Genomic DNA, 17,119 nt, shown 5'->3' with positions numbered 1-17,119 from the left:
GAAAATTGGACAATAAATAAGAAAACCAAAAACAAAATAAGAGCAAGAGGATGGAATTCCTAAGCAGAAGCTGCAGAGTAACAGGGAGAGATAGAATTAATAACATAGAGGTTAAGAGAAGAATGGGAGTGAACTCAGACATTATAGACTACATAGAACAGAAGAGATTAACCTGGTACGGACATGTCAGAAGAGCAGACCAACATCGTTGGATAAACCGAATAAAGGAGTGGAACCCTATAGGAAAAAGGAGGAGAGGCAGACCCCGAAGATTTTTCATAGATGAAGTGAACGAAGCAATGGAGAAGATATATCTACAGGAAGGGGACTGGCAATACAGAAAGAGCTGGAGAGAACGGTTGAGTGAAGGAATACAGTGAAAACTGTGGAAATCCTTAGTATATACAATATGTCCCTGTAAGTTGTATCCATATGGAAAACTTTTTTATTATTAGTTTTACGAAAAAAAGTTATTCTTCGTAAAAAGCTCTGCATGGTCCAAAACCTAAGATTTAACCATCAGATATCAAATTTTTTGAATATTATACGAGGTATGTCAAAAAGTTTGAATTTCACTCAAGAGTAAAGTAGCTTTATTTTTTACAATATTGAAAATTGCTATTATGAAAAGCTGTTTCGAATTAAAACTGTATTCTAGTATGCAATTACATCCTTCTAATTGAAAAAAAAATTATTTTGAAAAATTATGGATAACTAACATTATTTTCAGTTATTTTAATTCAGATAACTCTTTTATTATTAATTTTACGAAAAAAAGTGATTCTTAATAAAAAGTTCTGCATTGACTAAAATCTAAAATACAACCATCTTTTGTCAAATTTTATCAATTTTATACGAGGTATGTCAAAAAGTTTGAATTTGACTCAGGATTAAAGTAGCTTTATTTTTCACAATATCGAAAATTGTTATAATGAAAAGTTATTTAGAATTAAAAACTATGTTTCAGTATGTAATTACATCCATCTAATTGAAATATTCTGAACTATAAAGGTACTTTACCTTTGATCTAAATTTATCTTTTTTGACATACCTCGTATAAAATTGATAAAATTTGATATAAGATCATTGTATTTTAAATTTTAGACCATCCAGAACTTTTTATTAAGAATCACTTTTTTTCGTAAAATTAATAATAAGAGTTATCAGAATTGAAATAACTGAAAAAAATTGAAAATGATAGTTATCCATAATTAAAAAAAAAAAAATTTCAATTAGAAGGATGTAATTGCAAACTAGAATATAGTTTTTAATTCCAAACAACTTTTCATAATAGCAATTTCCAATATTACGAAAAATAAAGCTACTTTACTCTTGAGTGAAATTCAAACTTTTTGACATACCTCGTATAATATTCAAAAAATTTGATATTTGATGGTTAAATCTGAGGTTTTTGACCATGCAGAGCTTTTTATAAAGAATAACTTTTTTTCGTAAAATTACTAATAAAAAAGTTTTCCATATGGATACAACTTACAGGGACATACTGTATATCTTATGGCACTTGATGCATATTCATTCACATTTACATATATATTTTGTGTAAAATATAATACAGAGGTTTACAAAAGCACATCTATCTTATTTGTATTGTCTGTCGATACTGGAGACGCCAGGAAATCTTTTGACCTGCCATACGATGGTCCTGTTATGCTGTTCTAATAAGCGAGTTGGACTTCTTCTTCTTAAGCTGGTTTGCATGCACTCCTGGACAAATTCCTCCCCATGAGTTTTCTTATCTTCTCTGTTTTGTGCTATTTGGTGCCAGTATCTCCCCATTTTTGCTTTGATGTCGTTTAGCTATCGTTTTTGTTGTCTTCCTCTACTACGACTGTGCTTGCGTGGTCTCCAATGTACAGGCCCGGACTGGGCCGCCGGCCTACCGGCCCGCGGGCCGGTGCGACTTTTGCCTTGGTTAGTCTCTATCCATTAAAAAAATGAAACGTTGAAAAATTTTTTAACACTTACATAGAAATGATGGAGCTATCATTCCCCTAAAAAATGTTTTTATTTGCTGCTGATTTCGCCGTTTGGCACCGAAGGCGCACCAGAAACCTACATAATAAAGCCAGAGGGTACAACAAAATACCAGATACCAGATAATCAAATAGCTTAGATACGATACGCGGCACCCTCGAAGACCATTTTTACTATTCGGACGCCTTTCGTAGGTTCAATATCCGCTGTTTCTATTGTAATAAATAGCTTAGATGCGACGAGCGGCGCCCTCGAAGACTATGTTTGTGATTCGGGCGCCTTTCGTGGGTATCAATTTCCGTTGTTTCTATTATAAAAATAGCTTAGATGCAACGAGCGGCGCCCTTGAAGACTATTTTTAGGATTGGTGCACCTTTCGTGGGTATCAATTTCCGCTGTTTCTATTATAAAAAATAGCTTAGATGCAACGAGAGGCGCCCTAGAAGACCATTTTTACGATTGGGGCACCTTTCGTGGGTATCAATTTCCGCTGGTTATCAAATAACGGATATTTATACGCGAAAGTACTACGCGTCGCATCTAAGCTATTTGGTTATCTGATACCTGATCTCTCGTTCAACTCCTTCACATCCTCCCACATCGGACCAATCAAGCCAAGAGCATCCACAAAAGCTTCCTGATTTAAAATTTTTTTTAGATAGCTATCTTCATCTTTCCGTTTCTTCCTTTTGCTCGTTAGTTCAAAACTCACATACTCATGTAAGCTGAGCGATCGTTCTTCCAAACCAGTCATTTAGCACGGTAAGTCCCATGGCGTGGATTCATTCTGATAGGTATTCCCCTCTCGAAGCGGGACGTTTGGCAAAACATAACAATTGTACGCCAGCCGGTCTACAACTTATGCCTTAACATACCTATTAACATTCTTAACAAAGTGTCTGGTAATTCCAATACCTCTGTTCACCACGTATACGGTCACGTCTGATCTCCTATCTTTAACGATTCTCTGTCGAAAGACCAAATGTCATACCTTCCCTTCGTGCGAGTGAGTCTGCAACGTCGTGAGCAGCTTCCCACATTTATTTAAAGGAACCGTGTATTAGATGGTTCTTATCTTTCTAACTTACTTACCCATACGCTGTCTGATTCCTGGTCCTAGGTGTTTTCACCCACCCTTTTCTCATCGATTGTGGCAGGGTGTCTCTTGAGGCCCCGCTTTTCCAGGATCAGTTTTTTACACTCCGGGCACTGTAAGTTGTCGGCACTCTGACCGGATTCTTTAAAAGTACCCCCTCCTTACCACATCTGTAGTAGGAGTCCTCCCTGTTTTTTCTCTTGCACCGTTTTACTATGCCTGAACTGCAGGCATCTGAAGCACCCCTGGACACGCAGTCTCTCTCGTATCTTGCATGAGTTCCAGCCAATAGGTATATGTTCTCTTTCCAGTGTCTTTTTTTGCTGCGATACGTCTCAGTCCAACCGTGACGTTTGTGTTCTCTATTTTCCCTTATACAGACGAGTTTGACGTCGTCAGGCTCCTTGCTGCCGGTATACCTCCGAACTTGTCTCAAGATTTCTACCTTGGGACTCCTCCGTCTATGTCAAATAGGTACACCTGGACCTGATAGCCCAGGACAACCTCCACTGCGTTTCCCTCCGTGCGGGCCACGATACTCTTTTTCAGGCGCTCGGTCTGTTCTTTCCCTGTCACTTCAATGATGAGGTCCCCTCTTATGCCTTCTTTAGTGCTTTTAACGCTCTGCTTTTATCTCTCCTTCGCTAAGATTTTCGGGGAAGAACTCGTCGAAATCCATCTGTGTGGACACTCGTACAGTCTCCCCAGTCGTTTTTTCCTCACCGGTTTTCTACACTATTCTATTTCGTTTCTTAATGCTGCCGAGGGCGACTTGTCTGAAAGTAACCTCCATGTCTTCGGTGACTCTCTTAAGGTTTTTGTACCTCATTCTTGATCTCAACCTTAATGTTTGTATGGTCGGACATTAGTTTCACTAAATTATTTGTAACGCTGGTAAGTTTCTCCATTGCTCTTACCATGGCCATTATGTCCGAGCTCTCCTCCTTCTCTCTAAGTCTCTAGGTGTTTTCTCCCCAAGTGAGGAGCTCCTTTGTAAGGTCGTCTCCTCTGGAAGATCCGTCTTAATCAGGTCTCTACCCCTGACTGAAGATCTTTCAACACATCTTCTTCCGAAGATGATGGTCCTCTCCTTCCTCTTTTCCTCTTCGCTGGGTACTTTCCCTTTGTTCCCTTTACTACAATGAACACCTTATCATCTCATCCATAGCTTGTTCCAGCTGCACCATCACTGGTGACTCGCTCCATTATCCCTTCGTTTTGTTGTTTCCCTTTTTCCTGCATGATTAAATACTTATTCATATATGTAGTTCCCACGAGTAGGGGGGAATTATACTGTCTGGCGAGGCAGTGCGCCTTTGCCAACGCTAAGGCTTTAATTACAAAGGAGTTTCACCAGTTCTCCGAGGGCTCCGTTTGCGACCGTCTGACGTTAGGCCATTCACCACTTAGGCACGGATCGCCGTGTGTGGTTGCTGGATTTTTATCGAGGTTTACTCTTATGCTATATTGAATTTAGTAAAAAATTTGAAAACATTCAAAAGGTGACTTGTATAGAATACAAATCATCATGATTTTTGTTAAATGTTTTTGAACCAATAGATTCTTTTGTAGTAGCAAGTGAAAATTACTCACACTTTTCGAAAATTGTTTTGGAGTCTTCAGAGAGTATCAAAGAGTGTAGCAGAGTAAAACGGATACTGGGAAACTGAAGCTATGTTTTTGTGGAATCTTAATATGATTTACTATTCCTAATAAAAATAGTAAATTATTTTATGGATTTAAATTAAAATTAGCAATATTGATTTACTTTACACGCATTAGGATTTCAAAAAATTTGATGTCAAAGCTTAAGAGGGAGGTCTGGCGCCATTGTTTAGATATTAGGTTGGCGCCTTTTTTAGAATTTGGGCTGGCGCCTTTGTTATAATTTGGGTTGGCGTCTTTTTTATGAGCCAGTCCGGCCCTGCCAATGTACACTGTTTCTCGTCCAACTTTCGATGTTTTGTCGTGCCACATGTACTACACAGTTCCATTTCATTTGCGCAATTCTTTTAATTACATCTTCCACCTTCGTCTTGCTTTGCACGTCCTCATTTCGTATCTCTCTCTCTCTCTCTCTCTCTCTCTCTCTCTCTCTCTCTCTCTCTCTCTCTCTCTCTCTCTTTAATCCTGACCCCACGGAGGGAATGTAGTGGTCGACGTAATGTCGTGTATTGTCTGTCTCCAAAGATCTCTGTCTCTGGTCATTTCTTTTAACTAATGCATAGGTCTTTTGCATATTCCCGTAATTTGATCGATTTATCTTGTTGGGGATCTTCCTCGTGATCTTCGGCCTTTCACCTTTCCTTGTATAATAAGTATTTCTATGTTTTCTGTGTTTGCTCTCATAACATGTCCAAAGTATTTTAATTATTGGCTGGATAGTCGTTGGCTAACTTTTAGCTCTCTTAAAATTGAATTATTTCTTCTATGGTCGATAAAAGGAATTCGTAGCATTCGTTTCCAAAAAAACATTTCAGTGACGTCTATTTTTCTTTTTTTCCTCATTTCGTATAGGGTGGCTGGAAAGTCCCTTTGCACTAATAATAATGTTTCAACATCTAGCCAATATTTATTTGCGTTTCGGCGCATGCGCATCTTCAAGGACACCTGTCTGGTCACACAGACAGCCTACAGGTCACACAGACAGACATCAATAGATGCGATTGAAACATGATGGCGGCTACAAGAGTGTCTACAATTGAAGCGTGTCAATTACTGCTTCAACACTTTTCGAGAGCATGTGAAACAAAATGTTCTGTTCACCGATAAGTTTGTGATTTCTCGAAATCAAAATGTCTATTTCTGAGCAAATGACAACCTTCATTTCTTTGAGGAAGTAAAAAAACCCCGCCTCATGTTATGGCATAAGCTGGAATTATTTCAACTTATCTGTTTGGGCCATATTTTTTTGAAGGCTCCATAACTTATCACACTTATTTATCTGCAGATAATTAAAGAACGGTTATTATTGCAATTGACAGCTCAGGGCACTGCTGACACTATTTCTTTTCAACAAGCTGGCGCCTCATCCCATTTTCCTCTCGTTGTTCACAAACGCCTGAATGAAATCTTCCCGGACCGATGGATTGGACGTGGTTCTCCAATTGCTCGGCCTCCAAAACGTCCATATTTGACAGCGCCGAAAAATTCGCTGTGGAATTTTATTAAAGAGAACGTTAAAAATGCAGATATGTTTCGAATGTGGACTTGCGAAACGGAGTGCGCCCAGCTTTTACGTCAGTAACTCCGGACATGCTGAGACGGATGAGCATACGAACATGGCGTCGTACCAAGTTGTGTTACGGCAATGCAGGTATTCACACCCATGTTTTAGATAAATAAATAATTAATAAATAACTTACAAACAAAATTGTGTTATTATTTTTTCCGTCTGTTATATAAAAAAAATAATTCATTAGTGTAAAGGGACTATCCGGCCACCCTATATATGTTCCTTCAAAGATATTGATACCAATGAAAGTGTCATCGTTTCCATTTAGTAGGTCATAACTGGTTAAATACAACTGTTGAATACCTTTCCCCAGTCCAGCTTGGCCTGTATCTACAAATACAGTAAAGATATTGTTCACGATAAATAGTCACTTATATGTTTTTCTCAAAAGTTAAAAATTACAAGCTCTATTATATAATTTATTTTTGTTCTTCTAAAATCATTCTTGTTATAGACTATGGGTACTCCTCCAAGGACTAAACAAAATGACCGTCAATTAAAAAACTTCTTCTCTTTGTTTACCGTTGGTAATGAAACGTCTACGCACGACCATGCAAACTTGACATGTGTAGTTCAAATTGGAGATATCTACAGAGCACAAAAGTCTATAATATTGTAAAATAGTAATAACTCCATGAAGGAATCTTAAGATGCAGCAAGCAGTATGTTATTGGTAAGTATAAAATTGGTTTTTTTTTTCTAAGGTTGGAAATTTTTTAAAATCGGACCAGGTTTACCCATTTTCCCCTAGAAGTATGCCCTGCGAACGTCTTCCTGTTATTCTATCTAAAACTACCCTTATCTACTTGCACGTAGTTGTCGCACGTGTTCATTCTCCGAAATAGGGATTGCTGCTGTAAGACTGACTTTTCGGAGCACTCCCTTCTTTTATCCAGATCCTATCTCTGTCATTGGCCCAGATGCCGCTTCTCCTGTTCTTCTTTCTTCTTAATGACTGTACGAATGTAATTATACAAACTGTTCCTTCCATCCTTACTTCCCGTCATCTCCGCGATCTCTCTCATAGCTACAAGTTTCATACCTATCTCTCTATAAATTTTTCTTCTCTCCACTGTTCATCTATTACACTCCAGCATTGTGTGAATAACACTCTCGGAGTATTTACAATATAGGCATTTGTTTGTATCTTCCTTTGTGAACTTATAAAGATAGGCCCTAAAGCACCTGTGTCTTGTGTTTTCTTGCGCGACAGGAAGTAATCCAGTTGCCTCTGACCACAGGCCACCTGGTTACTTAGGCTCAGGATCAGCATCTTAGTTCAATGGGTAACATTTCCTGCAAGTTTTTCCTACATGAGTGTTAAACATATTAACAATTAAATACATTATTATAACATGGATGTAGTTTACTTCAGTACCTATTTAATTTTATTACTTTTTTAGGAATTCCAAGAATCATAGCTAGCGTGAATATATTTGCAGCAGTTTTTATTTAAAAATTATTGTTGATGTTATTGTACGAATCTATCATACACGTTTAATAAAATTTAAAGGCAAACTATTTTTAAATAAATTTTGTTTCTATCCAAACCACACGATTTTCCAAGAGGTGCGTATACAACAACTGCAAAAATTAAATGTATGAGCTTAAATATTTTTGTGGTCGGCTGGTAGGACCATTTTTTGCCTGTTAGTTTGACTGGCAAAATGTATTTATAATTACTGAGAGACGTGATTAATTCTAATTCACTCATATTATTGAAAATTATTAACAATATGATGAATATTGTATGATTATTCAACAGAACGGGGCTTATTTGGATTATACTTTAGTTATTCGTCAATAGTTAGACCAAAATATTCCACGGCATTGGATTGGGAGGAGAGGCAATATCGAATGGCCCCCTCGGTCACCAGATTTGTCTTCCTTCGATTTTTTTACTGGGGGTAAATAAAAAGAAACATTTTTCTTTACTAATATCTTTAGAAGATTTGCGTCAATGAGTTATCAACGAATGCCTACTAATCACTCTGCAAATGCTTCGGAGTGTGTAAGAAAATTTCTATCAAATCTTTATGGTTGTATTGCCACCGGAGGTCACCAGATTCACCATTTTTAATAATTCAAATAAAGTATTAATAGATCGAAATTAAAAAGTTAGATACAAGTATATATGTAATTGCAAGGGCTTTCAAACAATATCTTATTTGACTCCCATTGCTAATAAAAAAGAATGGGGTGATTATTAAGCTGGCTTAGGGGTAAAAGTAAAAGAAATTGAAAATAAGACCGGAATAATGGTTATAGGAACCTATTGGGTTGTTTTTTCCGATTATAGCGCCGTCTATCCATAATTTGAAAAAATGTATGGAATAAATTTACTTATTTTTACGCAAGGAATCCAAATCTGCAATAAAAAATGGGGGTCCTATTTAATATTTTAAAGTAACCCCCACCCCCACGACCTTCATGGGGGTCGTGTTTGGTGTCATTCGATAGATTTTTTAAAAATATTGGATACGTGTATTTTGCAGTTTTTCGATCTGATGTATATTTCGTGAAATATCGCGGGGTTTCTATTTAAAATTTTAAAGAGGGTCCGTGTTTGGTATGATTCGTCAGATTTTTAAAAAATATTTAACATATACTTTTTAGTTTTTGGATCTGACTTTTATTTCTCGAAATATTTGATTTTTCTTTTGTGACTCACCCTTCATTTTTCCTTACGCCCCGCCCAAACCGTCAGATTTTTAAAATATACACTATTCTGCATGTATTACTTAACTTACCTTATCTTAATCTAACGATTTCGAGATATTCTAAGGGTATATTTTTTTCAGACCCCCCTTAACGAAGTCCCTTGTGTTAAGATCCAATATATGGTAGGGGTACATTTACAAGGTACAAGGTTTATCCCCATGTCATATTCTGACGCGCTCGAGTAACTGCAAAAATACTTGCTTGGGCTCCCCTACCATTAGAAACGATATTTGGATATAATGTATATGTTTGAGAAAATATTGAATAACTTTGCTGTTTTGTATAGCAGTGTATTTTATTAACTGCTTTCAAACCATTGGTAATGCTTACCCATAAGCGAGAATCTCATTTCCGTTTGCGACTTTGAAACCGGCCATGTGAGAAGTGTGTTAATCTGTTCATCCCCATGCTGTTAAAGACAATTAACTCGACAATAACCAATCCAGTAATTTAAAGTTACAGCTTGGGGTGGATTTCTATATGAGACGAGATGTTACCGTAAAAATGTTATTGATATAACTTTTTCAATGAAATTTTGCAGCGAAATTAAAATTTATGCGAGCGTCAGTAAAAATTCGTTAACATTAAAATGATTCACAGATTTTATCGCAACTGAAGGGCCTGCAGTTAATAAAGCTAGTAAAATTGTTAGGATATATAGGAAAAAAACGATAATATTTTTTGGAAAAATTTTTAAAAGATGAAGTTTGAAAAATTTTTGGAGCATAAATGTTAATGACATCAACCTGTTTGGGATCTCTAGATAGATAGATAGATATTTCTAAGTACTTTCAGCGAGTAAGACATTAGTTTCTGTACAGAGAGCCATTGATTTTCTGCTGGTACCTCGTTATTTTTATATAGCTCGCCACAGTAGTTTCACCATATTTCCAATATTTCGTCAGTATCGGTCTTTAGATTACCTTCTTTATCTATTAATTACAGGCCACATTTGAGATTCAATTTCTCTGGTAAGGAGTTTGATCTTCTGAAATAAATCCCTCGGTTCATTTCGACAGCCATGTTCCTCTATCTCTTTGCATATTTGAGAGATGTAATCGGCTTTGTCTTTGCGGCACTGTTTTCTGATTTCTTTCGATAACGCTCTGTATTCATCGTTTGTTCTGTATCTAAATGTAAAAGTCTAGAATGTTGAAAACCAAAATAATTAGGTTAACTATTTTAATATGTTTTTAATTTGGTTTCAAAACTAACGTGGTAATTTCCAAATACAATACGCATATTAAATTACAATGTTTACTGGGTCAAAAAATCCTTTGCATGTAATTTGGTCCCTACATGTGTACCACATTACGAGTAGATTTAATTCGTTTGATTTACATAGGAAGCGGAAATTTCTATTAACATATAAACGAATATATGACCAGCATCCTGATCATCGGAAAATTTATATTGATCGTGAATTAACCAAACAGTGACTTTATTATGCAAACGGCAAAGATTAATTTGTTTCGTTTTATTTTGAAACTTTTATAGGCCTGGATCCCGCCTACCAAAAAAAAGGATATTAATAGCAGGCTGAAAATTTGTTAATAACTTAACACATTCCCTGCCAGAAAAATTTTCGTATGTGTGCCTCTACGGGCCAATGTTATTATACTGTAGTATTTTGTATATAAAGCGTTTGATTACTTTGTCAAAACTAATGTATATTTAAGAAATAAAAATTTAAAAAAACCGCCTTGGTTCGATGGGACCAATGTGGCCCGTTGAAGATTCATTAACGGGGAGTAGTTGGGCTCACTTCTGTGACGTGAATAGTCGCATGTTAGATTTCATCTCACAATACGAATTTAAATACGAATTTACAACAAATTTTTATTTTATAATATTTTTATTTATTTGCTATGTTAGAATTATTATTTCTAACAATTATTAAAGCTAATTGGTCTCCCCAAAGCCATAAATTGCACAAAAAGAAGAAGAAAAATTACCTACGCATTACTAGAGCCTTCCTCGGAGCACTCGAAATTTCTTCAAAATTTTTTAAAATTTTTCATCAAGTTATCGCGAAAAAGGATAAAATGTGAGATTCTATCTAACAGCGCGACTACTCGCGGGTTAAAGTGAAGAAAGAACTACCACTAATTGTAAAAATGTATAAAATAACATTTTAAACTTTAAAATGATCAACATTTGGTTTTTATTATAGGCGAGCGGCAGGCACCCCTAAAATGACCAGGTACTGACCACGGTGAGGTGAATGGCTAATTTTTGTCATACTTTATGTTTTTGATCATTGTCAAAATTGCAATGTTATCCTGAATATAAAAAAAAATAAAACCACGTTTTTTATGCGTTTACCTCGCTACAGCTCTGTTCGATTTTAATATTTTTTTCTGAAATTTTTACAGTATGTAGTTCTCACCTTTCTGACGACAATGGGACCTACCTGTTTCAAGCTTTCAGTATTTTATTCTAATAAACGATATGAATTTTTTCAAGCTAAAAGTGAAGATTCGTGAATTTCAAAGTTATCTCGCAAATGTTGAGTGACGAAATTTAAAATTTAGCTTTTTAATCACGTTTGTGTTAAAATATAGTGTCCAAAGAAATTTTCTGGAAAGTTTTGGATCAAAATGTTTTATAAAAAAAAAGTGAACTTTTAATATCAACATAATCAATCCCCAAAATAACGCTTATTATTCGAGATACTGACCATGGGTTGTGAATGGCTAATTTTGGTCTTACTCTGTGAATTTGATGGTACTGAAAACGAAAATCAAATTTATTTTAAATTTTAGGTGGGAGGATATTGTCAAAACCGCAATGTTGCCATAAAAATAAAAAAAAATGAAATCACGTTCTTTTGCACTTTGGAACTCGCTACAACTTTGTTCCATTTTATTATTTTTTTTTTAAGTTTTGGACAGTATATCAACTTTCTGAAGACAATGGTACCTGTTTCAAGCTTGTAATTTTATTCTAGTGACAGTTATATCAATTTTTTAAAGTCAAAGGTGCAGATTCGTGAATTGCAAAGTTTAATCGCAAAAGTTGAGTACCGAAATTTAAAATTTTGCTTTTTAATTACGTTTTTGTTAAAAAATAGAGTTTCTTAGAAAGTTTTATATCAAATGTTTTATAGAAATAAAAATGGTACAACTTTTAATATCGACCTTATACATCCCCAAAATAACGCTTATTTTTCGAGATAGTGACCATGAGGCTGAATGGCTAATTTTGGTCTTACTTTATGTTTTTGATGGTGCTGAAAACGAAAATGAGGTTTATTTTAAATTTTATGTGGGTTAGCATTGTCAAAATCGCAATTTTAACCTAAAAATGAAAATAAAAATTAAATCACGGGGGAATATTCACTGTAAAGAAAATCTATGCATAGGTTAATTTTAGCTAGTAAAAAACACGAAATTACAAAAAATCATTTTATCTGCAAACTCCAATTTTTTTAAATTTTAAATAGGTCAGACTTCTTGGATGTATTGATAATACATATTATATAAAAATAATTACAGAAGGGTAAAGATCAATTTTAAAAGGGGGTAGTTAGGGGGTTGTTTTCACTGATTTTTTCGTGGAAAAAAGTAGGTACCGACCTTATTTCGATCATAAGTCGCTCAATTTTTATGCTAGACTTTTTTTTTTGAAAGGTCTAATTGTAGACTTGAAAAAAGATTCTGTAAGTTTTTCTCGAAAAATGAAAATTTTTTCGTTATTTTCCTTTGAATATTTCAAATTATGCACGAAATTATTGATGAAAAATGCTAACCTTTAACATGCCGTATCTCAGTTTGTATTGGTCGTAGAAAAATTATAAAAAACGATTTTGTTCGTGTTTCTAAAAGATACAATTTTGAAAGCTATAGTTTTTTGATTAAATGTATATTTTTCGAGTTATTCTCAAAAATACCCTTTAAAAAAGTCCCTAAATCCCCAAGAATTTAGCGTACAGCGGCATGATAAAGAAAATGATCCTTTAGCTATTCCCTACCTTCCGTGAAAATTTCAAGTAAACTCATGCTGGATGAAAAAATTGCTAGCCAAAATGCTTAATTTCCTGGGCTAATATCCAGTAATATTTAATTTCTAGAATAATTGGTTGTTTGTGTGAATCAACTTTTACTAAATGGCATTAGGAAGAGTCTACTTTTTCTAGTTGGAGTCTACTGTTACTAGTAAATTTTTAATAAATATCTTCATTTTATATTTATAATCAACTTTTACTAAAACCAGCCGTTTGAGTTGACTCGAACTAGGAATAGTCAACTCCAACTGGATAATCAACTTGAACTATAACAATTATATATATTGTATACATTATGTAAGTATCCATACATTTTAACGTTTATTTATAGAATAAATAGTATTGTAAAGAACGGCAAAAAACAGTAAATTGTTATTTTTATTTAACAATGTTTACATTAATAATTTGACTTATATGTATTTGACAGTTGACAGTTATACTGTACCTACTTGTTAGTTTTAGTTCTCTAATAAATTTTGTTAGTTACTTATTATACAGTGCGTCCATAAAGTAACGCATAAGTTGATTATTTCGTAAACCGACGGCTTTAAAGAAAAATCCCAAAACAGGTCGATTTTTATTTTTAATTTCTAATTTTTTGGCACATATATCATAGTAGTGACGTCATCCATCTGGGCGTGATGACGTAACCGATGATTTTTTTAAATGAGAATAGGGGTCACGTTATAGCTCATTTGAAAGGGTATTCAATTCTTTAATCAATAATGTAAACATTAACATAATTATTTATACTGGGTGTTCAAAAAAATATTTTTTTAATTAAAATATGTACCCTTTTTTATGTACCATTACATAAAAAAGGGAATCAGTTAGAATGTGGAAACTACCGTGGAATCACGCTGCTGAATGCAGCATACAAAATAATGTCCAACGTCATTTATGAAAGACTTAGACCACACGCTGAAAAAATAGTTGGCAGGTACCAAAGTGGCTTCTGTAGACAGAAGTCAACAATAGACCATATATTTGTTCTGCGACAGATCCTTGAAAAAACAAGTGAACATAACATCGACACACATCATCTCTTCATAGACTTCGAAAGCGCATATGACAATATAAACCGAGAATTCTTAATAAAAGCAATGAAAGAATTTAATATACCAACACAACTAATAGAACTGATAAAAGAATCTCTAAAAGTAGAAAGTAAAATCCGGATACAAAACGAACTAACGGAAACAATAGATGTGAAAAAGGGACTACGCCAGGGAGACGCTCTATCATGCATCTTGGTCAACATTGTACTCGAGAAAATAATGAGGGACACAACAGTCAATACTCGAGGAACAATAATTAATAAAAGCGTGCAAATACTAGCATTTGCAGATGATGTTGACATAATCGCAAGATCAAGAAGAGAAATGATAGAGGCATTCAATCAAATAGAACGAGCTGCACAAAATAGTGGCCTGAAAATCAACCAGAACAAAACAAAATATATGCAGGTAAGTAAAAACACAGAAATAAGGCAGCCACAAAATATAACAATACGAGAATACAACATTGAGGGGGTAAAAAACTTTACATACTTGGGATCCCTAGTCACATCTGATAATAACGTAGCAGAGGAACTGAAGAGGCGAATATTTATTGCCAATAAAAGTTATCATGGCTTAATTCGGCAACTAAGATCAGACAACGTCGCAAGAAAAACAAAATGCCAAATATACAAAACCCTAATAAGACCGGTACTCACATACGGCTCAGAAATCTGGACACTCACTAAAAGAGAGGAAACATTGCTAGCCACCTTTGAAAGAAAAATCTTGCGACACATATATAAGGGCACAAAAGAAAATGGAATTTGGCGAAGAAGGTACAACTTTGAACTATACGAAATATACCAGGATCCAGATATCATAACATTCATTAAAATAGGACGGCTGCGTTGGATGGGACATGTAGAAAGAATGGAAGAAGGCGAAATACCAAACAAAATATTCAAACAGATGCCAGTAGGAAAAAGAACAAGAGGAAGACCGAAGCTGAGATATTTAGAACAAATAGAAAATGATATAAAAACCTTAAAAATAAAAAAGTGGAGAAAAAAAGCACGAAACAGATCAGAGTGGAGAAGAATCCTGGAACAGGCCAAGACCCAGAAAGGGCTGTCGAGCCAATGATGATGATGAAAGAACGGCAAAAAACAGTAAATTGTTATTTTTATTTAACAATGTTTACATTAATAATTTGACTTATATGTATTTGACAGTTGACAGTTATACTGTACCTACTTGTTAGTTTTAGTTCTCTAATAAATTTTGTTAGTTATTTATTATACAGTGCGTCCATAAAGTAACGCATAAGTTGATTATTTCGTAAACCGACGGCTTTAAAGAAAAATCCCAAAACAGGTCGATTTTTATTTTTAATTTCTGATTTTTTGGCATATATATCATAGTAGTGACGTCATCCATCTGGGCGTGATGACGTAACCGATGATTTTTTTAAATGAGAATAGGGGTCACTTTATAGCTCATTTGAAAGGGTATTCAATTCTTTATTCAAAAATGTAAACATTAACATAATTATTTATACTAGGTGTTCAAAAAAATATTTTTTTAATTAAAATAATTGAGACAAAAAGAAGAATGTATGTAATTTATTTAATTCACAATGCGTTTTCCTGCTGTCAGTAAAGAGAAAAATAAATTTTTTTTGAAAAATAAACATTGATTTCCGCTTGAACGAAATGTTCAAACTGGCAAGAGGCAGGAGGGTGGCAGCTCTAACATTTAATTTAAGCGAAAAACTATAATTATTTGTCAAATAAATATTTTTTTCCTGTTTTCTGACAATATTAAAACGTATTTTGAATTAGATAAATTACATACATTCTTCTTTTTGTTTCAATTATTTTAATTAAAAAAATGTTTTTTGAACACCTTGTATAAATAATTATGTTAATGTTTATATTAGGGAATAGAGAATTGAATACCCTTTCAAATGAGCTATCACATTACCTCTATTTTTATTTAAAAAAATCAACTCTTACGTCATCACGCTCAGATGGATCACGTCACTAGTATGATGTATATGCCAAAAAATCGGAAATTAAAAATAAAATTCGACCTGTTTCGGGATTTTTCTTTAAAGTCGCCGGTTTACGAAATAATTAATTTATGCTTTACTTTATGGACGTAGTGTATAAATACATTATGTATGCGAAAATGACTTGTTATTTGAGGAAGGTGGAAAAATATAACACGGGAGTAAAGTGCCTTTTCCTCCCTTGAATTATTACTGCCCTCCGCTACGCGTGGGGCAGTAAACTTCATTCTCGGGATAAAAAGTAGCACTTTGCTCCCTTGTTATACAAATAGCTATATTTTATTCCTATCACTTCCTATCAAATAACTGGGACCGCGAGGTACTATTTTCAAATAATTCAATGGGCCATTCTTACAGTATATTTTATATCTTCTAGGGCGTGAATCTTTTAGTCTGAGATATTAAACATTATTATCCAGTACCCTATAAGCATTAAAAATTGTGTTGTTCCCATGGGACCAACGTGGCGCGTTAAGGCAACACTAGTGTTGGTTCCATGGGACCAACTTGATAGGAAACGTGTTAGCGGTGTCTAGTCGGACAAAATTTGATGTATGGAAACACTGAAACAGGGAAAGTTTTAATTGTGTAACGTGATTTTACTTGTGGAACGTGTCATCCTGACAAGTCTATGGTTGTGAAAACTAGCAGGTTGTTTATAAGTTTATTCGATAGCAAACTTTATATAATATATGAAAACATTTTTGTCCGACAGATGTTGCATGCTGGGCATTTTAATAAGTCCGACATGCAGAACATGTCAAAAGACAGGAATTATGTTGATGATAAGTATAGCAGTCTGATTTTTGCATGAGAGTTTAATGAAAGGGTAACAAATCAATTGGAAGTTCTGTCCGACAAAATACATGGGACGTTTTCGTAATCTGACGTTCTAAACCAGTAATCTATCCCACAACTAAAACTTCCCCTGTTTAAGTGTTCCCATACATCAAAGTTTGTCCGACTTTTCAGCTTGCTATTAATAATAATATTG

The sequence above is a fragment of the Diabrotica virgifera genome, chromosome 8 (genome assembly GCF_917563875.1).
Source record: "Diabrotica virgifera virgifera chromosome 8, PGI_DIABVI_V3a".
In the NCBI taxonomy this organism is placed as follows: domain Eukaryota; kingdom Metazoa; phylum Arthropoda; class Insecta; order Coleoptera; family Chrysomelidae; genus Diabrotica; species Diabrotica virgifera.
The sequence above is the reverse complement of the archived record's forward strand: the minus strand, read 5'-3'. Positions refer to the sequence as shown.